The 26,077-nt window shown below is 40.8% G+C and overlaps 1 protein-coding gene across 1 annotated transcript in view; it reads left to right on the top strand.

The window, feature by feature from the left end:
* Positions 1–26,077, top strand: part of samd10b (sterile alpha motif domain containing 10b) — a 59,226-nt gene that overhangs the window by 11,747 nt on the left and 21,402 nt on the right. The window lies entirely within an intron of this gene.

Genomic DNA, 26,077 nt, shown 5'->3' with positions numbered 1-26,077 from the left:
TGTACTAAAACAATGACATTGGAACACAAGCCTACTCTCACATATTACTGGTAATAAATACTCTCTACTACCAAAAGTATGAATCTGTAATCTAAGAACAAAGTAGTAATGTTTAGAGGTTGTTTTTTTCTTGCCCTTTAAACTGATTAAAAAAGCTTAATATGGCTTGAAGTATTAAACCAAATATTACTACCAGTGCATTTAGTACCCACAGTTAATTAAACATTTGTGTTTGTCTCAGCCATATTTTTCCTTTCCTGTAATTTGATCAATTAAACAAATTACATTTTTATATGCAAAACACTAAAACGCAGGATGGGTAGGATGGCTTCCGACTCGCCTACAGTGGGCTGTGTTTTTTGACTTTATGAAGTCATTTCTTCACTATTACATTTTTTTGCCTGACTGTGGAGTGATGGACGGGTCGGCTGGGTTTTTTCAGGCCCTGTGTAGTGCTCTAGCTGCTTTTACTGTACTTATTTAATACAGAATGGAGATGCCATGAAAGCAGAAGTCAAACCATCGGTTTAGTCCCCCGGTGCGGCGTGCAGCATGGCGGTTGGGGAGATTTGGTAGGCGCCAAAACCACTCTCTCAGAATCTGCTCACAGACCCTAGGTGATGTTCTTTCCATCCATACGGATTTATTGTTTTGCCTCCCCACCCTTTGCTCTCTACCTATTTTACAGATTAATGTTGTTCTTCCATTAGAAAGTGCATATAAAATGAACAAATAATTATTAAAATAAAATGAAAAAATGAAGTAAAATAGCTATGCCTTATTTTATTGAATGGTAAATAAATGGCTGAAAAAATGCCACTCTATAACTAATACACTTACCAAACCATAACGCTAGCTGTCATTATCTTAGACAGATATTGTTACCTTTCACTATTCAATAATTACTTTTTAAGGTGACCCATATTTGAGGGGGAAAGCGCACTACCTGGACAGTCAACACAGCTCCATATTTGGGGCATTAAAAGTCAATTAAGCGGACCAAATTTTTACAGGGCAGTTCATAATTAAGTATGTGCCATTTTTGTTTGTCTCTATTCTCTTGTATTTTGGAATTTAAATGAAATTAATGTCAGCTTTAGTTATGCGAACATATGGAAGGAATCGTGCAGTGTTTTTAATGTACTAATGTATTCTTCCAATTTTAGGGGACCAAAAGTAAACGGACAACTGTCAGCTGAGTTGTTTCTTGGTTAGAAGGTACATCAATATGTCATGTACAAGAGAGCTAAAAGAAAGCCTAGGGTGGATTCTAGATTGTACTTGCCCCTGTATTCTGCTGCTGTTATGCAGGGGAAATAAAAACATGTCAATGCTAATAAGGCAGGCTGCCGTGAGGCTGGAAAATCAAAACTGATCACTGAGGTAAGCTTAGGGGGTGTGTGAAAAAAGGAGCAGCGTCTGGTGCTAAGCATACCAGCCCCTCTGTGATCCCCAGTGAACATCACTGCTCACATCCAACCAACCACCTCAGAGCCCCCTGGAGGCATTAGGGGCCTGATGGAGCAAACACCAGGGAAGGTACTCAGCACACCCCTGGCAACCAGTCGGTGATTGAGGGAGGAGCAGAAGTTCAGGAGAAAGTCCTGCTTTGATTCTGTCCAGTTATGCATCGTCTCACACATTTTGGCAGATTATGTACGGTAAAGGTTGCAGGTATAGAGTATATCTTATATACATGTAAATGTCACTACATTTAAGCTTCATAAAAACCCACATAGTCCTTGTTTTTGTTTGTTTGTTTGTTTGTTTGTTTGTTAGTCAAACCTTATCCAGAGAAGGTGAGAAATAATTTGACTACTACCTGTTGTGAGTAATTAAGGCAATGATGTGCAAACAAGTAGGAAATCCATTAAAGATATTTTGAATTTCATATAAAACCCAATGTGGCTTGTGCTTTATTCCTTAATAGCATATGGCTTATGTTTGATCCTTGCTAACATTAGCTGACGTTTGTTACATCAGACTGAGCACTGCATATGGAGGAGGCATATGGTTAAAGCCTCCCTCACACACTTGTGAAATCCACATTTACAAACGTGTGAATGCGTGGGTGCAAGTCAGCTTTCCAGTTTATGTATGCATGTGCATGGAAATCTGTGCTCACCCAAGTGCTGCGACTAGGCTATGATTTCAGCATAAAGAAAGCTTTACTGGCAAGATGTCTGAGCTGCATCATTTCCAGAGCGGGCACTGTAAAGTCGATCTGCCCTCTCTTTCTGTAAAATGTGTAATTTTAAACAGATGGACTGTCTCTCTCTTCCCTTCCTCTCTTGGCTTACATACCCATCAGTACTGGCCCTAAGCCATAATGCTCAGAGTTTATACACTAATGGGTCAGCTTGCTGAGCACCGACTAAAGGTGCACTGAATGCTGCACGGTAAGTCCTTCACATCTTAGCTTGTATGTCACACTGTGCTGCCTTGCTGCTAGTCATAAAGCCAGGCACCTTGTTTGTCAAACCACAGAAAAATCACAAAGTGCTGTAACCCGATCTTTGTGTAATGGCACCGTCTGTGGATGGGGTCATCCGCTAAGCCGACCCCAGCCACTAGAGGGTGGTACAGAGCTCCCACTTAGTTGGACTACTAGCATTCCTTGTGCCTGGTATTATTTAAGAGAAGCTTTCTTTCACCTCAGCGCTCTGTCTTGAGTTCACTTGCAATATGCAATATTGACCAAGCTGGTAAATTGGTATTTCCTCTCGATTTTCTGAGTTGTCTCTTGGCTTCTCTAAGCTCTGCAATAAAACTGCTAATAATGCCAGCTTAAGAATAGCTATCTGGGGGTAAAAACTCTCTTCTCCTCTTTCTGAGCCTTTGGCCAGCTCTACCCTCAAGGCTTTGTTGCAAGGCTGAGCTGTAGCTTGCTGGGTAGATTGTGATCCCTTAGTTCCGCCAGACAGGGTTCATGCTGTCAGTATGGCTTTCCTCAGCTTGCACTTCTTTATGTTTGTGAAGGAGATTGTCACTTAAGAAGGTTAAATGGGTGCTCTTGCTGCTATTCCAGGGAGCTGGCTCTTTGGTCTGGTGGTCAGAGCTCACATTTACTTCCTGTCCCGGGTAGGGTGGCTGCCTTCAGTCTTTGTGACAACTTTCCTTTCAGTGTTAGTTCCTCCTCTGAGGTTCTGATGGCCTGTTTTTGTCTTTTGAGTTTCTTCTTTGGTCCGTGGTTTTCTTTTGAGCTATAGTTGGCTGGGCACTTCCCAAAGTTGCTTCCTTTTCTAGGGGCCCTCAACTGTGGCACATGCCATGTTGTGCTATTCTCTGGTGCCCCTTGGCCTCAGTTCAAACCCATCTCACCATGATCTCCACATTACTGTATGGAAAGTAAATCTTATACTGACTACAGAATAATAAAATAATAGTAATATTTTTTATTAAAGATGAAATTAAAAATCTGCTAATAAAGCTAGCCCAAGCTTTTTCAATTGAGAATCCTAGTAATGTAATTCAGGTGGCCAACTTTATCTGTTCTACTCTGATCTTTGACACAATCCCCTCACTTACACAGTGATGTAGTCTGCTGTATGTTACAACTGCCCCGTGCTCTCCTCAGAAACCACTCAGACAGAACAAAGTATTTTATCTCAGATTAGGAGGGATTTGGTCTCTGTGTGTGTGTGTGTGTGTGTGTGTGTGTGTGTGTGTGTGTGTACAAAAACATGCACAACACTTTGAACCTTGAAGCTGATGAGCTACAGTAGTAGAAGACCACACTGAGTACCACTACTGTCACTTAAGAACAGGCAAGTGAAGCTACAGTTTGCATGGGCTCGCCAAAACTGGACAAGAGAAGATTGGAAAAACGTTGGCTGGTCTGATGGGTCTTGATTTCTGTTACGACATTTTGATGGTGGGTCAGAATTTGGCATAAACGACATGAAAGCGTAGTTGCTTCCTTCCTGCTGCTGGTGGTGTAATGATGTGGAGGATATTTGCTTGGCACACATTGGGTCCATTATTACCAAAGTCAAATGTATTTATATAGCGCTTATACAACAGCCGTTGTCACGGGGGGGGGGTCCCATCGTTTTCTGGCCAACAACAGATGCTACACTAGTAACAATTTTAACAACAAAGAACAGAATAAGTAGTGGGAGAGAAAATAAAAATAAAGAAATAAGTAATATATGTCTATTATGTCTGGTTTTCTAGTCCTAGTCTGATTTAGGTGTGTGTTTTTTTTAAACCCATCTCGCATGAGAACGTCTGTCAAGGTCAAAGGAAAAGTAGTTGGCTTTGGTGGAGATGTTTTGGGCTACAGCAGGGAGGCATCAGGGCTGGTGGGAGGAGCCATGGCATCTGAGACGGATTGAAGCTCAGTGACATTATAACATCAAGGGTAGGTGTACCTCCGGCAGAAGGAGAGAATAGATGATTAGGCATGTCCAGGTACGAAGGTGTGTAAATTATGGAACTATAATGTGCAAATATGGACTCCAGCATATATATTTGAGAGAGAGGGATATTCAAAACTGTAGTAAAGTACACAGAGTTTCCAGAGAAACAGGATGTTTCAGACAGAGGGCCTTCATCAGCTGTGCAAGCAAAGTGCTTTTGAATTGGTACAAATTTCCTACAAGTTCAGAAGCACTTTGCATGCACAGCTGATGAAGGACCTCTGTCCGAAACATCCTGTTTCTCTGGAATCCTTGTATATTTCGCTACCATTTTAAATCTCTCTCTCTCTCTTTCTGTACACCCACACCAGGACCATCAACCCAAGCAGGCTGGCAGGATGCATATGTGATCATACTTCATTTTCCCTCTTTCAAACGCCAAGAGCTACACCCTTATCAGATGGCATAATAACAATGTCACTTTCTATACATTTTTAAGCACAGAGTACTCTTTTTTAGTGGGTTGAAATATATATTACTAATTACTCCTTCACGGGTATTAATACAAAAATCTAGTGCTTCAAATTGCCAGGATTTGCAAGGACAGAGGTCCTTCATCAATTATGCAAGCAAAGTACTTTTGAAGCATGCAGTTCTAAGTGAGGTAAAAACTCAGACACAGAACAGGAATCCATGTGCAGGGAACTTTAGTAAACAAACCAGCCAAGTGTCAGAGGCAGGAACCAGAGATCAGACATGCAAGGGTAAAAATATACAAGAATCAGAAACAGAAGACTACTAGAATTCTGGGGATGAGGACCTCTGGTGGCCAGACATGTGCATCAACGCCCCATCACTGACCTTTATATATTACATTAGTTTATATACATATTAGTCCAACAGGCTGAAGAAGTTAAATGCCGGGTAGTCCTGATCCTGAAGGATTCCCAGAAAGTGGCAATTGCATCCAACTGCTGGCTGATAACCTACCTCTGCACAACTCCTGTCAGGCATTGTTGTGGTTGAGTAGGCACATGGCTCAGTGCATGAGCAGGGCCCAGAAAAGTATTGGCAGGAAAACCAGAGGAGCCAAGCCCCAGATACCAAGGGATAAAACAGTTACTGAAGACTGTAAAACCCGACAGACCAATCTGTGCACCACCTGGACTGACTACAAGAAAGCCAGACACATGGATAGATTGAATGATTTATCCGGAATGATTGAGGCCATCAAGAACTCAATGGAACTGTGGAAGACAAGCCTAGAGGTCAGCTTCATGCCAACAGCATGAGCAACAATCAAGTATCGGACGTCCCTGCTGCTGTTCCAACCGGACACAGTAGTGGTGGATAAATAGCAGAAAAGCAATCCCAAGTGATGGCAACATAGGAATAAGGAACATGAAAAGCTCAAGAAATACCAAGGGCTGGGAGTAGGGCTGGAAAAGATGTGCAAGGTAATAGAAGTACTAGAGGCTGTGATCCCCAAACCGGGGAATGGCTCCAGCAGATCCCAAGAACAATATTTGAGATCTCTATCCAGAAGAGTGCCGAAACCACAAGCTCCCAGGCCTCTGGTAGAGCACCCGACCTTGAAGGAAAATGACCACCCAATGGAGGGCAAGCGGGGAATTGGCAATTTTTGAAATACTGGCCCCAGCTAGTCTAGCAGCAATGACCATGCCTTATTCGAAGTCAATCAAATCACAAATTTTTATGTGGATACATTCTAATGTGGAGTCACACTGAAAATGATCCCAGGAAAACTGGCCATTTAATTTTTGCTGTACTCTAGGGTCATGTGTCTAATTTCCCTATAGGGAAACTCCAACCAGGAAAAGCCAGGTGTTGCTAATAGTAATAAAGTGGTCATTTAGTACATATATACATAAACGTGAAGAAGCTTCAACTTTAATTCCAACAAAGCTAACAAGCACTGTTAAAGGTCATTGCAATCTGAAGTGTTTAAATACAGCAGGAGGCAAACAGATAGTAGCTAAATTAAAAGAATCCATAAACCTAATGAACAAATAGATGATATTAAAACCAAGATTAAATACACACATAATTCTGACTCTAACCTACTTTTTAAATTCTGGGGTTTAATCCACTAAATGGAAAAAGTCCATTATTGACACTAAAGATATTTTCTGGAATTTATGACTACATGCTGATTTTGGGGGCTTGGCAGCTCTGTGCTTAAGGTACTTGACTTTTAATTGGAAGGTTGCCGGTTTGAGCCCCACCGCTGTGAAGTCGCCACTGACTGGACCGTGAGCAAGGCCTTTAACCCTCAATTGCTCAAGCTGTGTTCACTCAGAATTGTAAGTCGCTTTGGATAAAAGAACCAGCTAAATGCCTTAAATGTAAAAATGTACAAGGTACTCTACACACATGTCGTGATACTAATGGAAACCTTGACTTTTCTAAACATAACTAGACTTCCTGGACACCTGGCAATTTGAAGCACTAGATTTTTGTATTAATATCCGTGAAGGAGTAATTAGTAATATAAATTTTAATCTACTAAAAAGAGTACTCTGTGCTTAAAAATGTATAGAAAGTGAAATGTTATTATGCTAGCTGATAAGGGCATAGCTCTTGGCATTTGAAAGGGGGAAAATGAAATATCACATATGCATCCTGCCAGCCTGCTTGTGTTGATGGTAGAGAAAGGTAGAGAGAGAGAGGGAGAGAGAGAGAGAGCTATAAAATGGTAGTGAAGTACACAAGGATTCCAGAGAAACAGGATGTTTCGGACAGAGGTCCTTCATCAGCCGTGCGTGCAAAGTGCTTCTGAACTTGTAGGAAATTTGTACACATTCAAAACATTTTGCTTGCACAGCTGATGAAGGTCCTCTGTCTGAAACATCCTGTTTCTTTGGAATCCTTGTGTACTTCACTACCATTTTGAATATCTCTTCATCTCTTATTACAGTACACGGCAGTTACTCATGTTGAATCTTCTTTTATATATATATATATGAATACAGTCTGGAAGCTCGGACTGAGTACACAACAATGGCAAGCCTGAGGGCTTGCTAACATCTGAGCCGCGTGTTATGTAATCTCTCTCTGTGCTACAATGAAGACGGTTAAAAATTAACCACATGACTTGATGGGTCAGTGGATTCTGATTCTGAAAGCATTGCTTGCCATGATGAATTTCTAGCCATGTTAGCAGTCAAAAACAGTATTACACACACAGTATTACACACAAACTTAAATGCTCCTAAAGAGGTTCAAATCACTTTTTGGTCTACTTTATTACATTTTTGTTGCATTTTTTTCAGAGCTGTCCTTTTGACATATGTGCAGAAGGTTGTGTGAACAGGATGTGCAATAATTCATACAAATGTATATTGGATAAAGTGGTACGTCAAAATTTTCAACATAAAATGTATTTGTGTATTGTGTATTCTATATTTGTGTAGAAACTCGTACTCTATGTAAGAGTATTTGTGGCATTGTAGGCATTGTGTAATTGTAGGGAATTATTAGTCCACAGGCTTGATAAATTCTGGATCTTTTCATTCTATCTCGATACCAAATGTTTGAAGGAAATCTCCTTTTCACTGAATCATGGCATATTTGCCTTTCTTCCCACTGTGGTCTGTTTGGAGCTTTCTCCATCAAAGATGATTTCATCAGCTTCTTGGTCCAATTCTGAGCTGTTATCAAAGGTCTCTTTTTTTCCTCGTTCCTGGTTCTTCTGGTGGAGTAGACCTGTTCTCCTTCCGTCCGGAAGTAATCGTAGTCATATGCTTCAGGTAGTTTTTCTGGCAGGCCATACACCATTGCTCATCGGATAACAAGTGAGCATGGTGACCCGACAAGTGCCAGCGCTGGAGGAGCCACTGCATGTAGAGCTCTTGGCTGCTGTAAGCATCAAGAGTGCAGTCAGAGACCTGATGATAACTCTGATCAGGATGCAAATCTGAGCCACTCATGGAGAGAGATTGCTGAGGCAAATGGACTGAGGAGTTTGATCCGAACTAGGTTTTCACTGGTACAGAGTTGGACTGTAATCAGTGAGTCTGTTTTTTATGTATTCAAAGGCATAGATTAGTTATAGAACATTTATATCATGTTGTCTTTTTGACATGGTTGCTGGCTCTATAGCCTCATGAATAAAGTCAGTGAACCTGAGGCAACTACAGCCTCCCACATGCGGACAGAAGCTCCGATTCTGAGGAGTCAGGTATCTGCTTTGAGTCAGGATCACACATGCATGTATCACAAAAGGTACATCAGCTTTGTACTTTAACACTGCCTAACACTATCCCATCACCTCCTTTCTTTGTAATGAGGATGCGACACCGAGATCCTGTCACTTTTTTCTTAGCCACAAATGGTAAAATGAAGAGAAGTTTGACACCGCCACTGAGCCGGAACCATATGAGATGCAGCTTACCACAGGTAGAGAAATTGTGCACTACATGAAGATGGGTAATTGTTGATAAGGGACCCACAGGCAGCAAGGTAGGATGGAACAATATGGCTCAAAGATTCATTGCGGTATAGACATGTCTGTAAACTTGCAGATAGGCCTGAGCCACTATATGTCAGGGTCTTTAGCTCGTGTTCTCCTAATAATGGATGGATTGTTTGACGCCTTAGGCTTGAATACAACACTGATAAGGGGACTATGGCAGGTGCAGCATGAAGCAGCTCTATAAATAACTAGCTGATTTATTGAGTGCTGATCAACTCCACTAATAACCCATGTTACATTGATTTATTGTTTGTATAATTTGGTAATAAGTAAACAAATGTATGTTTCATCGTCACTTTGATTGATGAAATCACATCGTCCTTTGATGATGTCGTGATCCTATCGTGAGCTGGGTAGCACTCATCATGAGTCATAAAATCTAAAAAAATAATGATGGTAAACAACCAAACAAGATGATGCATTTGGTTTTGAGCTTGGTAGCAGTGCCACTGAGCCACAGATGAAATCACGCCAAAGGTGATAAGTGCAATTGTAATGCAAGTTCTAAAAACAAATTCCTAAAAGAAAAATAGATAGCCAGCCTACCACTTTGCAATGTTAGTCTTTGGAATTCATAAACTGTCCTTTATGGTAAAACTCATCAAAAAGTCATAGTGAGTAGGCAGTTGTCAGTTGTATATCTTTGGACAGTTGTTTGTTCAGCTAATCTGTGCTCCTACGCGCCTTTTTATTCTCTTTTTTATAAATCTTGTAGGACAAGTAAGAGCTGGCAGAGCTGTGTGAGCGCAGAGTGAGAAAGCAGAGGATGGTGTGCACAATCCTCTCCACGTCTCCGGTTATTAGACTGTCAGATATTACGTTCTTGTTTGAATTAATTACACAGAGTGGGAGAGAAAATGGAAGCAAGAAAGAGTCTGTCTGTAACACACCAGACAACAGATTTGTTTTTAACTAGGAGATGGGGAGAGAGAATAATGCAGAGAAGTAGATTGAAAGAGGAAAATGTAGTTCAGGAGATGACAAACATCCTACACAGCATATCTGACCACCTATATTTCACACACACACACACACACACACACACACACACACACACACACACTATAGATTGACAATGCTTATCGCTTCCACATACTGGGAGGATTTTATAATAAAACATGTAGCTATCCAGTCCTACCTAACAACTCACCTTGACATTTCCCACCCTCACAAAAGTGTTATATGGGAGAAAACACCTACTCTTATACTATAAAATAAGCTCTTGGTTTAAATTTTGGTGAGGTGTTTAAAGCATACTAAAGTGGCATTTGTAAAAAAAAGAAGTCTCTCTTTTCAAAGTTTTTGTAAAGTATAGGACATATAAAGGACATTTATCCCCATACTAAAGAATCATGATGCCCCCCCCCCCCCCCCCCCATGACAGATTTGACAGAAAACCTGCAACAGGGGTAATGTGGGCAGTTACTTTCACAATGTGGTTTGAAACAAATGTCAATTTGTTTAAATGTTTTCAGAATGATCATTTCTTGTCATGTATACATGGAAGGATATACACAATTTACAGTAAAGTTGAATGGTTGATTTAATGGCTAAAAATAAATGATTCCAGGACTGTACACTTAAATGCAAAAGAGGTGATGCTCTTGCCCAGTGCCAGTGGATTTACTGTGATAATAATTCACACTAAAGCATACATTTAATCAACCAAATAAAAAAGAGGAAGTGTAAACGAAGATATACCCCCTGTTAAGAGATGCCATTGTCTGGTGCAGAGCACACATAAAACTCTATGATGGTACATTAAAAAGCTTTAGTGCATAGGCTGTATAATTGCTTTAAAAACACACAAGCCTGTAACATTAGCCCCTTTCACTACACTCAAGACTTTTCTGTGAGAGACGGGTGACATTGTCGTAACAGAACAATCCCTAGCTTTACATGCACAAGCAAGGAGCCTGGCTGCTGGTAACATGGCAGCAGTAATATAGGTTTCTACAATATGTTTCAACTTTGTCGCCATCAGAGCAAGTATTTTCTAATTGCTGGGATTTCTGATGTTATCTTTCATACGTAGAGAATCGTCTGATACCCATTGTAAAAGGGTAGGGTCGGACAGCTAAGTCACACTGTAAGATGCATGCTAAAATCTCCTGCTCCGATAACCAGCGTTATCGGTCCCACAGATGTTCGGCCCTGCCTTCTCTGAATACGCTATCTGCATTCGAGTGGCGAGCGCCTGCTTGATGCTCAATCAGAAGATTGCGCTTTGAGAATTCTTCAAGCCATCTAGTAAGCTTCCCCTCAAGCTGCTCTTATTCCTAACTTTCCTAACAAGGAAAGACAGAGCTGTCTTGCGCACCTGACCACTACCAGTAAGTTCCGTCTTGCCATGCAGTACCTCTTCTGCATGGGAGTGCGTAGAGCTGGCAAAAGCTATTAATTTCTTCTCTCTTCACTGCATTTGTGAAGGGATGGCCCCAGTGCTGTGGCTGGAGGTATCGGTATTGAGAATAAACAGACTTGCTCATTAGAGATCTGGACCCAAACATTTTTAAAGCTGCTTTGTAACAAGGCGTGTTGAAAAAGCGCTATATAAATAAATTTGACTTTGGCTATCGGAAGTGGGAAAAGTTAGAATGAGTGCTGTGGAGAGGGTATGTTTAGATGCTCAAAAGGGGCCCACGGCTCTTTTCTTCAGATGAAACTATTGTTCACATCTTTTGCTTGAGCATTAGTGTGTAGGCACACAGCCTCTGAAAAACCTCTGCGATATGCTTGATGATCTTTTCCGAGGATGATCACATCATCCAAGCATAAAAACAAAGTATGTAGTCCACACAGCACAAATCACTTTACTCTTTGGAATGTGCCAGGCACATTACAGAAGCCAAAGGGCATTCTAGTGTACTTGTACAATCTATACCTTGTCACCAATTCAGTCTTTGAGATATTCTCCGTTTGCCAGCTGAAGGCTTGACAGAAGGTCCAATATTCAAAAATGTTGAATGTCAAAGCACATCAAAACATGTCACAGCACGCCTCTGTACTTGGAAAAAGATAAGTGGCTTTTATGGTATGGTTGTTGGAGTCATGGGAACGTATATACCACTAAACATTCTTCTTCCTCTCCAGAACAATTAGTAAGGTCCACTGTGAGCCCAATAAAAAACTTCCCCAATGCATAGAGAGTAAAATCAGCAGTCTTTAAGAAATACATCCAATGGATGGATTGACAGATATAGATAGAGAGAGAGAGAGAGAGAGAGAGAGAGAGAGAGAGAGAGAGAGAGTGCGCAAGTAAAGGCAGAATGCAAGCAGAAGGATGAGCTATGTTTAACGGCAATTCATTATAATAGTCCAGAGTTGGCATGCCAGGAGACATAAAACATGGTAAAAGTGCAAGTAAAGGTTTTTAAGAAATATTAAAAATAAAAAAGGAATTATAGAGTAAATTTGGCCATTTATACACTGCTCCTCTGAGTAATGTGAAGATGAATCAAGATAAATTACTGGAATAAATGATGCAAACAGTGCAAAATGACAGGAATGAAACAATGTAGCAGGTATGTGTAGCAAAGCACATATGATCAACAGAGCATCCACAATAAATGACATGCAGTGCAGTAAATAGTAAACAGAAGGCATCCAAATACAAAAGTGCAATTGATGCCCAATGAGCTTATTCTAGGAATAGGCTCAGTGCACAGTAGTATCCCACACAGTACTGTTCCGGAGTGCAGTTTGTAAGAATGACCTTCTAATCCACTCATTGCTACAGCAAGGAGGTAAATGAGTGTTATTAAATGTACTCTGCTGGAGAGGATGTGATTTACTGTATAGGATGTATAGTTTGTTCAGTGTCCCCGTCTCCATAACCACCCCAGAACTGTCCAGGGAGCATTGTCCAAGAATCAAACCAACCTTTTCGATCAGTTTGTTGAGCTTCCTTGTTTCTCTGGCTTTAGTGCTACCTCCTCAGCATATTGCCACAAAGAAGACAGCAACAGATTGAAACAAGATATCCAATATATCGCAAACATTAAATTACCCAAGCTTCTTCAGAAAATAGCTTGGTGATCGCTTTTCTGTACAGGGCTGTTAAGTTGACCATCCAGTCCACCATGTTGACAAGGTGGACAAAGAGGTATTTGTAGGTGTCAACCAGCTCAACATCCTGGAGTGCACCGTGAACAGGCGCAAAACTGATTTCTCTCGACGTTATCACCACCAAGGGCTGTCATCTGTTTGGTTATCTACTCTCCGTGTTGTGAGGTTACTACTTTTAAAGACTTTAATTCTGTGAATCTACATTGGGACCATTTTGTAGTCTCAGCCCTGATATTGACAGTTACAAGTGCTATAGACAGACTTGGACCTTGGCTTTCAGCCCTGCCAAAATTTTATGAGTTTCCTACTTCAGGTTCAAGGGAAGAATTTAGGGAAAAGGTTTGGTCTTGTTTGGTCAGGTATAATGAAGGACCTGTAGATGGAACAAATGTTTGTGAACATTCTCTTCTAAGATAGCTTTCTTCACATTGGATGCAAACATCTGGGTTTCTTCTGGTTGAACGGGTGTAATGTTTGTAAGTGGCCTAAGACTCCATCTTCACGCATACTGGGCGTTCTGGATGTTATGTGCAGGGTAAATTGAAGTTACATTGTGGGGGGGATAAGCATTCTAGCACTGATTGGAGGTCAGTTAGGTCCATGTCGAGGTCATTCCAAGAGATTCAGTGTGTTCAGCTCTATAAATCCAAGTCATGGCCCAGTCAAACTGGGAAATTTTGAAACTGTGCTCATACAGCAACTAATCTTTGAGCTTGGTCCCAGGGTCATGGTTCCTAACGTCATACACCACCTCTGTTTCATCAGCCACTTCTGAAAAGCAGTTTTTCTGCTGCAGCTCTTGAACTTGACTGGCAATCAAATGTCGCTATCTCAGTAGCAAAGAGGTTCTCAGCTGATGATGTGCCATATGGTGCCTGAGCAGTGAGAGCTGCTAACCCAGGTTACGTAAGCCGGCCTCTGCTGTTTCCAGATGTTAGATTAGGGGGGACAGAAGATCTTGAAGCTGCCTGTTTTGTTGCTTCAATGAACCTTGAAACGAGTTTGAGAGGCATTCATCACTTACCGTTTGGAATAGCCATTTTGGTTTATTGATATTTTTATTCTTATATCTTGACTTATTTGTTGACAATTGGCTCAATTTTTAATTATTTTATTCATTAATATCCATATATTCTCCTTTAGTAATTATTTCTTGTCTTCTTCATTTACATGGCACACACTGTTCAGGGGAATTAAGCTTCTTATACTCTTTTTTTAATAATCTCACCACACAGCACTCTGTATTCATGCAGGCGGAATGATACAGTGTTACAATGCAGCACTTTTTGAGTTCCCAATTGCCCCTGTGTTTTGGGAGAGCCTGCAAATTTCAGGCTGTTTTTACCAGCTGCCTGCACACATGAATGCAGAATGCTGTTTTCCACAATTGATTCCATGTCTTAAAACCACTGATACAATTGATTGAAATGTTCGTGCTTATTAAAGATTTGCATGCTTGATGCAGGGTCCCCTTTAAATTATTTGCTTTTCCTAAGCAATGAGAATTTAAAAATGTATGTGCAATGTTCTAACAGCTGCTTGCCTAGTTAGTCAGTTAAAAATTCTTAATAATCCAAATAATAATCAAACTAACTAACATCACCTGTCACATTTATCTTTTCTTGGTATGAAGATGTGTGCATAATTATTAGGCAATATTAGAGTATTTTGACCATATCATAATTTTTATGCATAATTTCCAACTCCAAGCTGTATAAACTTGAATGCTTATTGGATTTAAGCATATCAGGTGATGTGTATTTGTGTAATGGGGGAGGGCGTGGCCTAAGGAGATCAACACCCTATATCAAGGTGTGCATAATTATTAGGCAGCTTCTCAGGCAAAATGGGCCAAAAAAGATATTTAACTGGCTCTGAAAAGTCAAAAATTGTAAAAAGTCTTTCAGAGGGATGTAGCACTCTTAAAATTGTTAAGATATTGGTGCATGATCACAGAACCATCTGTGTTTTGGCTTTCATAGGAGAACATCTATTTGTGCATAATTATTGGGCAACTATTTATGTGTAGAATTGTTATACAACTAAATGGAAAAAAGTGATCGATATAGCCACCAGAGTAGCTGAGACTCCCATACCTATGTTGACCTATGGCTACTTAGACTAAACATAATGTAATAAACCATGGACTGTTTATCAGCTGGGCCATCCAAGTCTTGGTCTTCCCAAGGAGGATGGGTTCCCTCTTGAGTCTTGGTCTTCCCAAGGAGAACGAGTTCCCTCTTGAGTCTTGGTCTTCCCAAGGAGGACGGGTTCCCTCTTGAGTCTTGGTCTTCCCAAGGAGGACGGGTTCCCTCTTGAGTCTTGGTCTTCCCAAGGAGGACGGGTTCCCTCTTGAGTCTTGGTCTTCCCAAGGAGGACGGGTTCCCTCTTGAGTCTTGGTCTTCCCAAGGAGGACGTGTTCCCTCTTGAGTCTTGGTCTTCCCAAGGAAGATGGGTTCCCTCTTGAGTCTTGGTCTTCCCAAGGAGAACGGGTTCCCTCTTGAGTCTTGGTCTTCCCAAGGCTTCTTCCTTGATTATGCCCAGTGAGTTGACTCTTACTCATTATGGATCATTTCTAAAGCTGGTTTGTGACAGCATGTGTTATAAAAAGCACTATATAGATCAATTCAACTCTTATATTAGAATTTAAGATAAAAAGGTAAAAAATAATATTGGTGAAATGTTATGACTGTCCAGTCCATAGAGCTATAACAGTGTGAAATGATTACCAGAGAAATGAGTAAAACAGACAAAGGTGTTAAGGTGAGATGGAGGTGCATTCAAGGTGTAATATGTACAACAGGTAAGGTTTTGGAAGTGCCAAAACAATAAACAAAACCCACTCTAAAAAAACAAGACATACACACTGTAAAACAAAAATACAATTCTATATTTACTCTCTGCCAATAAACATGAACACAAACCCAACACCAAAACAAACAGGCAACCACTTCCTATGACCAATGCACAAACAGCTGCTATGTACATATACAGCCTATCGATACTCAGACACAAACTTAATAAAGCTGGACTATGCAGGCTAACAAACAAACAGGAGTATGAGTTCTGCACAGGCGATCATCAGGGTAATAAAACAAATATTATATCACTACAAATGTTATAAATGGCTAAAATGGTTATATGCGAATGCTGGGTCATGCTATTCCAAGCCATGCCGTCATCTTCTGCTCCTTATATGGGCCACATTGATCATTAAAGAGGCCAGGCAGAATGATAAGGTGGAACTCCTTAACAAGGTGGACAGTGAACCTGAAAATCCCGAACTGGATCCACAGCCAAGGGTGTAACAGAAGAAATAATAACTTATTAAAAAAATATTAAATAAAACTATAGCTCAACCATCTAACAACAGATCAAAATGAATTGTAACAACTGCAGGCTGAGTCGAGGTGAAAATTCCAGTTTTCAGTCAAGTGACACCAGAGTTTGGAGCTTTGTAGTGTCCTGTATGAAATTCCATCTTGCTGGTGCACTCTGGCTAAAAACAGATTATCCCAGATTAGCCATTAATCCTGGACAAATTTCTTATGCGTTATATCTTTCTGCACAACCATTACTATTTTTTTGTAAATCAGACATGATCAGATTTGAGTAGCTGCAAAATCCCAGGCTTTCTCCCAAATTCCAGACTTTCTTAGTGGCCATATCCTCCAACCCTCTGTAAACGTAGTTATCTCTTGAAAGCGTTGGATAACGAGAGAGGGTGGAGGAGTGAGAAAACATGGCTGGAGAGCAGAGAAGATGTCTTTGATTTCACTCTCCCTTTGATTCTTTCATATTGAACAGACGGTTTGGGCTCTCTCGGGCACCTGGGGACCTCCCTGGCCCAGACACCCAGCCGTGCTGCGGGATAATTGGCAGCGCCATTGGACAGAGGAGATGCATAGAGCAGGGAGACAGTGAGAGAGTGACTGAAAACGTGGCCGTTACAGAGAGCGAACGGAGGGAGGGAACAACACAAAGCAGCATGCTGAGAGAGAGGGAGAGAGGGAGTGAGACAGAACGAGATCTTTCCTCAGGAGGAAAGTGAATTCAAAGCTTATAAACACATTACCCTCCTGCACTCTGCATGACTTTGTGTGTAGGACAAGAGGAATGAATTCTCCATGCTCTACATACTCACCTGACCCACGCAGCATTGCTGCCCTTGGAGGACATTAATTTCACTGTGTTTTGCTTTGCCTTCTAAGATTTATCTCTTTCTGTGTTTTCTTCTCTCTCTCTCTCTCTCTCTCTCTCTCTCTCTCTCTCTCTCTCTCTGTTTTTTTTGTGTGTGTGTGTGTGTGTGTGTGTGTGTGTGTGTGTATATACAGGCATAAAGAGAGAAATTCTTTGAATTGTATTATGCTCTATAATTATAAAGCTAAACTGGTCAGCAAAGTGAGCACTTCACACCACAGATATGGCCAGGGATGCACATGGGTATATAATCGGATTATGGCAAAATTTGCAGAACAAAATAGATAAGACTCTCTTCTGGCAGAGCAAAATGTCTTGGAATGAGTTTGCATTTGAGTGTGACTTTAGCCAGTAAATCAACACTGATTGTGTATTAATACCTGTGGTGTCTCATGCAGTGTGTGTGTGTGTGTCAGTCCTAACAGCATGTGTGTACCTGTTTGTTTGATCAATAGGAACATCACAGTGTGACAGCAGTCAGACAAAATCTCTCTCTCTCTTTCTCTCTCTCTCTCTCCCCTCACACACCTGCATGCAGAGCAGTAAGAAAGCACCCTGAAACGCCACCGTGTGTCTAACTGTGTGTGCTCTCTTATGACTCTGAACCATCATACACAAACTCTTCCTCCATCTCTTTGCTTCATTTCTGTAACCAGAAAGTGGTTGAACTCTTTGTCTTTCCTTTCTCCAACAAATCAGTCTGGTTTCATGTTTTTAGTATCCCTTTGTGGGTCTTTTGCATGGTTTCGCTGCAACCGTTTGTCCCTTTCAAAAATAATATTCATCACTTCTCTGGTGAGCTTTATGACTGTTAAAATGCATTCGTAGTTCATGGTAGTACTGTAATCCTGTGTTTTCTGGATTATGTCGATCCCACTGCACACACACAAACACACACAGAAATATAAACACAGTCATGCACTCTCAAAAGCAGACTACAGATGCAGGACTGTCTGGTCTGATCCGGTGGGTATCCTTGAAAACTCGATAAACTATTGAGTGGAGAGATATTCTGCTATACACATTTAGTCATAGCACAGGGTGTGAGTGTGTGTGTGTGTGTGTGTGTGTGTGTGTGTGTGTGCGCAGATACATTGATCTGCTAGTAGTGTGTGATATGGATATGTGTAAGTGTGTGTGCACACTTTATTCACTAAAAGGTCTTATCCCTGTTGGACACACTCTCTGTGTTCGATGGGTAGTCTACCTTTCCTCCAGAAAATTTCTCTGGCTCTCAGTGACACCAACCAGGGCAAACTAACTCTCATGGCCAGGTACAGTGAGGACAGCCTGCCTGTCATTGCCATGATTCAGCCCACCCTATTCCAGCAAATCCAGCTGTTGTTCTGAGGCTCACTGGGTTGTTTTTCATTACTGACCCCTTGAGTTAGCCAATAGAAAGGCTGACATGACGCTGTTTCTTTCCTCATTAACTCCATTATGGATTAGACTCAGTGGTCATGGTCTAGATTGGTTTTTTTGATGTATGTCATGGAAAGACTTCTGTGAAGCAGTGCTGTCAGAATGTAACATGATGTCTGGATTATATCATCAAACACGTGTAAACTGAGATGATGGACGAGCCTTATTTAGACTTTTTATTTGAATATGATGATAAATCATTTGACTTGAAGCTCAAATAAAACTGCAACATCTGCTTTTGTGGAAGGCCAACAGTTTGTCAGATGTTATTTTGTTTTCGTAATGGTAATAAAGCCATTCTAGAAAGTCATTATATTCTGCAGCTCAAATAAGAAAGCTTGGTAAACACTGTATTAAAAACTCAGTGAATTTCACTTATGAAAGTGTGAGCAGTACTCTGACTGCATTAGTTTAGACTCTCTGGATGATTAAAACAGCAGCTGCTTATATATTATTGAAGAAACAAAATCATCTGCACGGCTGGAGAGATAAAACGCGAGGAGTGTTCACTGCGAATGCCTGCCAGCATATTAAAAATGAATCTTTTTTGATCATGTGTAAAACGAGTAGTTGAGCTCATACATTTTCAGCATGGATGAGCCATGTCAGGGTTACGTGCCGAACATGCGGTCAGAGTGTGTGAATTATTCACAGGTCACATTAGCAACAGCCCCACACATTCCCAGAGATAGGGATGGGGCAAGAATTGCTGGTGCCCAAGGAGGATCATGAGTTATATAACTTTGTAAAACTATGCAGGACAACCCTTTATTCAACAGCTTCTGCCTTCCTTCACTTTGCCTTTCACATAGGAGGCGATGGGACATGTGTCTGCCTCTGCCTCTGCCTGTCTAACTCCAGCAGGCCATTTCGATGATTGTTTTCGCCTTTTCCTTTGAAGTGTCTGAGATGACATCATCCGTCAATCACTGCTTTTCCCTCATTGTTAAAACCATTTGCCCTAACAGTCAATAGTGAGCTATTGTTCCTGTGTGTGTGTGTGTGTGTGTGTGTGTGTGTGTGTGAGATAACCAAGCTTGTTTCAGTCACCCTCCTGCAGTGATGCATCTCCTCATGCAGCTCATCCTCTGACATCCCTCTGTTCTTAACTGCAGTGTTTAGCTATCAGCGGGATTTAACCTTGACCTGCCTGATCACTTAAACTGTGCATACAGCCTCGTAGATCTAATGAGGCATTGAGAATGCAGTTTAACTGTCATTCGAGGCAGTGGGCCCTTTAATTCAAGAATGAACCTCAGTATGTAATACATTCTGCATGTAGAGCGATGCACCTCAGTGTGAAGATGGTTTACGGTGCATGAGTTCCGGCTGTGGGCACATGAGAGTGCATGTATGTTGACAGATTTGCTGTATATGAGTTTGTGCTTTCAAGGTCTCAAGGTCTTCTCTAATAGTATGCGATGCATAGTCGTGCAGTGGAGAGTCTCCATGTTTTCATTGGCCATATAATGCAATGTTTCATGATCAGTCTTATGGATACTTTTACTAGACAGGCTGACAGTGGATTTTTAGACAAAGGATTCTTTCCCTGTTCTAATCCACAATGCATGGTTCTTAATTCACTTCATTAAAATTTTGATCAGTGTACATTGTATATTTCTTGTGTCCTCTAAGTTGGTATGGGCTACTGTTTATTGAACATTCTCACACTCTCTCTCTGTCTCTTTCTCTCTCTTTCTCACACACACACACACACACACACACACACACACACACACACACACACACACACACACACACACACAAATGCAGATTGAACTCCATATCTGTTTCTGCTTGCCTCTGAGAAACACAGTAGTCATTTCATTCCCTTACCAAAGCTATTTTAAGTAACTACAGTAGATGCCCAAAGCAATTGCTCATGTATTTCTGTGGTTGAGGTACTTGACTTGTAATCAGAAGGTTGCTGGTTCAAGCCCCACCACTGCCAAGTTGCCACTGTTGTGCCCCTGAGCAAGACTCTTCACCCTCAAGTTATAATCAGTCATAATTTTAAGTTGCTTTGGATAAAAGCATCAGGTAAATGTCTAGGTAGAATATTTTCAAAGTTCATTGTGGAGAATTAAGACCCGACAACTTTTGTCCAGAAAAGTCCTGCACATTTGGACCCAGTAGCTGAGGCCATGTTAAAAGAATTGAGAAGATTTTGATATTGAAAAAAGTAACAATTAAACATTCTCAATCTTTAACCCTAATTAGCTCAATTTAACATTAATTGTAGTTCCACCATCTCTAACACATATAAGCGGAGCACCAGGCCACTCACAGGTCATTTGAAGTGTGTTTTAAAGTATTTTCTCCTTGTGCTGTTATGCATTTAGTCATTTGTTTTAGACAGAGCCTTAAAGGAGAACCTGTGGAGAGATGTCAATAAATAATTCAGTTCACAAAGCGCAACACACATGGTGAAGTGCAAAAGCATTTCCAGAGAAATTCCATGCAGTAGATCGGAATGATGTGCCTTCTGGGGGGGAATAAAACTACTATGGAAAGTCCTTCAGTAGCCTGCTGTGGGACTTGACTTTGAATGACCTTGTGAACCGTCCAACACTGTAATTGCTAATTACTGAGTGGTGGAACAAGACAAAAAGTGGTGGTAAGTTTTAGAACTTTTAACAATTAGCCTTTGACATCTTCTAATTGAAGATGGGGGGATTATCTGAGTAGTTCCATCTATTGCACTATTTATTTTCTTCAAGCCTGGATGCATTTAACCTTCTCCTCTCCTCTCATCTCCTTCTCCTCCTTCCCTTCTTCTTGTCCCGAAATTGAGCGTGCCCTCTGGTTTCATGGAGCAGTACACTAGCACTTAATGGAAGATCGATTGCCGCAAGGTCAAAAGCTAGAGCCGAACAGGAAGACAGAAGGGCAGTTAGAAATCGTTCTATGCTGAGCCGCCTGACGCGCGTTTTGTGCTGCTGCACAATAGACGAGAAACAGTGGCTGTCAGTCCTACTTTTGTTGGCTGGTATTAATTGTGCCGTTCCATAACAATAAGAGTGCTATAAAGTAAGCGGATGATTTTGATTGTGAATTTTAAACATGAAGTGCCGCAGAGTCACAAGGTTCAAGTCAACGACAGCTTGTAAAATGAACCGTTTGGAGTTTATGACGCCCCATAACTAATGCCTCCACAGCCTACAGACACGGGTACTTGTCAAAGTCATCAGGTACTCTGCAATTTTAATGGAGTTTGCACAGTTAAAATGAGGTTTGCATGCATATGAGGTCTCTTTTTTTTTCCCCCCACATGAACACCTTTGATCATTCTGATGCTACCAGAACATGGTGTGTCACCATTGCATCTTTGTTACGCCATATCAATGCAGTATTCATTCATTACAGATGAATTCAATAGGCTATCACTCAATATCGGTGGATCTTCCAGACATATGCAGTATGCCACTGTGCTTTATAAGAGCTCATTTAAAAGTCTGTAATAGAGCAATGGGTTATCAAGTGAGGAGAGTTTTTTTATCTTTCACTGTCATCTGATCATGTCTGTCAGCTGTAAGGTAAGCCTGTAGCTGGACAGTCTTCTCTGCGCACCGCTGAAAGGACGGCCAGTCCCCAACCCCTACCTTCGAAGGACACGCTGTTGCTCCAAATTTGCTCGTTCCCCATGTGCTATCACTCTATACGCTTGCACCGATTTGACTGACAGTAATGAGACAGGGACTCCACTTTGTTTCTTGTCTTGCCAGTAGAAGTAGACAATCAATGCCTTATTTGTTTGATACGACTCGTACTCGGCTGGAAAAAGTGGCGAAGGGAAGCACAACCGCATGGTACAATCCAACTTAAATATGCTGACAGGCGGAAGAGGTCTGCAGGAGAGAGTGGCGTGGAGATGACGTGATAATTAAACGGTGACATGGGCTTGACCTCGTGCCTCTTCAGCTGATGTTCAGCCGCATGTCACTGGGTGGAACTTCGTACAGTACCGATAAGCTAGATCTTAGCTGCAGATAGCAAATTCCAGTTTAATTATAGTCACATTTTGTTGTCTGGCTGACAGCCGTGTTCATGGTTTGTTTGTCACATGGTGTGAAGCAGTCTGGGATGTGCTTTCTCACTCTATTCTGAGCCAGAACATCTGATTAGACTCGTATAGAAAGTGTTTGAGGTCATTAACACTAGTTTATTTAAACTCTGATGGCTTAAACTAGACTCATATAGACAGTGTTAGAGGTCATTAACACTAGTTTATTTAAACTCTGATGGCTTAAACTAGACTCATATAGACAGTGTTAGAGGTCATTAACACTAGTTTATTTAAACTCTGATGGCTTAAACTAGACTCATATAGACAGTGTTAGAGGTCATTAACTCCAGTTTATTTACTTTTCAGAGTAAGAGCTGGGGATCCAGGGTTGATTGATCATTATAGAACACTTTTCATCTACCATTCACCTTCTTGGCAATATGAATTCTTTGAAATAATGAATTTTGAAGTAATATGTAAGCATTGTACAGATTTGAAAGCACACTGTTCATTTCCCCAGTCCATATGTGGAATCTAGGCTGCAAAAACAGCCCATTTTGAAATCACTCTTTCTCTTATGCTACGAGAAAAAAACTCATTTACATATCTCTAACGATTCAGTGAACAGGATCCTAGCCCCACCCACTTCACTTCTCAGGGTTATTTCAGCTCTGAGTGCTTTTTGAATAAGCCACAATGCAAGGCTGCCAATCAAAACAGATCTCATCTATATTACATTCATCTTAAAGGCGCAGTGGAGGTTGGAAAATGGGTGTGTAAAAATGAAAAATGACTGTTGCTGGAAAAATACAGGATATGGACCCTTTATTGGATCATCCTGTACGTGGACAACAGTATGATGGTGATGAGATCATTCTCAGGCTTTTAACTTTGACTGCTAGTCCCTGTCCAACGCCACCAAGAGTTGTCCATCTTTGAGTCGATGTTTCTTTGCAGTTCCCCCCCAGGCCTCCTTACGGAGCTTTTCTTTGTCACCATCAGTTTGCTTACTGGGTGTCCAGATGCAAATTTCTGCAAAGCTGCTTTGCATCAATGTCCTCTGTAAAAAGAGCTGTGCGATTCAAATTTCTGTGACTTGATTTGACTTCTTCCCTCCTTCAGGATTTGAAATGTCCCTGCATATCTTAGACATGTCATAAATGTACGATTGGAAGGTCAAGTGAGTAGGCCTGGATTCACCCAGTCTGTCCTTTATAGACATTTCTCATCAGGCCAGCAAAGCGCATTCACGGTTGAACTGGACCTCCATTATTCGTATAAGGTTGGTTTGTAATGTGAAAAGACGATTACTTCTCTGTCAGGTTCTTGCCGTAGGTTTTTCTTTAAGAGTAGGTCATTCTCTACAGAAATGTCAGTTGATTAAAAGAATCATAATATCCTCTTTCTGAGAGACATTAGTCCCACCTTTGGACAGACAAAGTGTTATAATGAGAGATTCGGAGCTGCTGTATCTGTTTCATTTTTCTGTCCGTTTCCTCTCTCTTTCTCTACCTCTCTCTCCCACTGACAAATACGCCATTCATGAAAGATTTCGTGCATGTTTTGTACTCTCTGTAATCAAATCATCTATGCTAGCAGATGGGTTTACATAAGCTGGGAGATGCAAAGAGTGTGCTTGGATGGCCACAGAAAAGCCTTCTTTGAGCTTTTTCTTTTTGTCCAACCCAGGCTAATGATTTTCATAAATACCTCTTTGGGCCGGAGGCTTGGCTCTTAATTCGCTGATATGTGTTTGAGAAAAGCAGCACAGGGTGCTGTGTGACAGCGAGGAAGTGAATGAGAGGAAGAGAGCGCAGGAAAAGGAGAACATGGGGGCGCAATAGTGAGAAGGAACGGGAGCGAGAGCAGGAGAGAGATCTTATAGTACGCTACGGATACATTTCTTGCAATATGGCACAAATAACTGAGCCACACACATACATTCAGAAATGCTTTACACACCTCAGGGCCTGGCTTATCTTTAGTTCAGTTCTCTGAACAACTACCGTACTCACACACACACACACACACACACATCATAAAAAAACAAGGAGAAATCTAGTATGAGAAAGAGCAAGCATCAGAGAGAGCAGTGCATTGCAGTTTATTCGTGGGGCTTGGTGTGTGAGCATAGCGCTCTGGCCATAACAGCAAGCAGACACACACTCGAGGCTCAGCCGGTGAGCTGAAATCATAGCTCTGTCACGGCGATTGCTGTTTTCTCATTAGCATTTATCCAGACAGACATGTGTCAGATTGCTCAACTCAACTCCGCTGTTATTCCATTAGCGTTTAGCCAGACAGGCGTGTGTAGGATTCTGTGCTGCGTGTGAACTAAGTGCTCTCTGAACCCCCCCCCCCCCCCCCTTTTTTTTTTTATAGATTGCTAACAGAAAATCAACACAATGTCCTTGACACAAACAGTGTGGTCGAGACATCCTGTGTGACGGAACACTTTGGAAAGCATTTTTGTTCTCTGCGTTACATGCTTAGCGCAGTGCTCAGATGCATATATTTAATTGGTAGAGGGTCAGACTCCCTGGCTCAGTGACTTTAGTTTGTGATTAATGAGGGAGGGATAGTGGGAGGTCCTAAAAAGAGGGCAAAACTCTGTTAAGTGTAACAAAATAAATCCACCATGTAACATAACTGTATGTGTGTGTGTATATATATATAATATATATATATATATATATATATATATATATATATATATATATATATATATATATATATATATATATATATTCAATTACCACCATATAACAACAAAAAAACTGTAAATGTCATTTTACAAAATGGATCTGTACATTCTGTACATTGTGTACATATATATACACAACCATATACATTGTACATTGTGTATATAAACATAATATACATATATTGCACATACATTGTTAATATATTTTTGTACATATATAGAATATATATTTCTCTACGCACCCCTGTTTTCTTTTCCCTCAGTCTGGACAGAGCACTCTCAACCATTTCACTGCGAGTTATACTGTGTATGACTGTGTATGTGACAAATAAACCAAACTTGAAAATTGAAACTTGAAACTTGAATAATTTCATATTTTATATAATGATTGATTTTTATTTTTTTTTAATGATGGAATAAATGAATGTGTTCATTTGTTCCATCATAACTGTGAGTTACAGAAATACTGTATGTAATTAGGTAGGGTCTGATAAAGGAGTACCCTAAAAATTCGTGACTATCATGTTGTTCATGTTCTTACTAGTGTTTCTGAAGCTCACCTGCTAGGGGCGCATGCTAGCGAAGGAGGTGGGTTTGATTCTCAGAAAGAGTACATAATTCTCAATATAACTTAGTCATGTTTTCCATTGTGGATCCATTTTAAAGTATTATCCATCATTGCAATTGAATTGGTTGCCTCTGTTCGTTGTGTGACTGGATGTTTCTTGCCAGGCAATATTTTATTGCCATTCTAACACTGCATTTTGTGCTTTGATAAGGTATCCCAGCCATATTTTTGATTTTTCATGGTTTATTTGCTT

The sequence above is a fragment of the Electrophorus electricus genome, chromosome 24, assembly GCF_013358815.1.
Source record: "Electrophorus electricus isolate fEleEle1 chromosome 24, fEleEle1.pri, whole genome shotgun sequence".
Taxonomy (NCBI): Eukaryota; Metazoa; Chordata; class Actinopteri; order Gymnotiformes; family Gymnotidae; genus Electrophorus; species Electrophorus electricus.
This window is presented reverse-complemented; position numbering and strand designations above follow the sequence as displayed.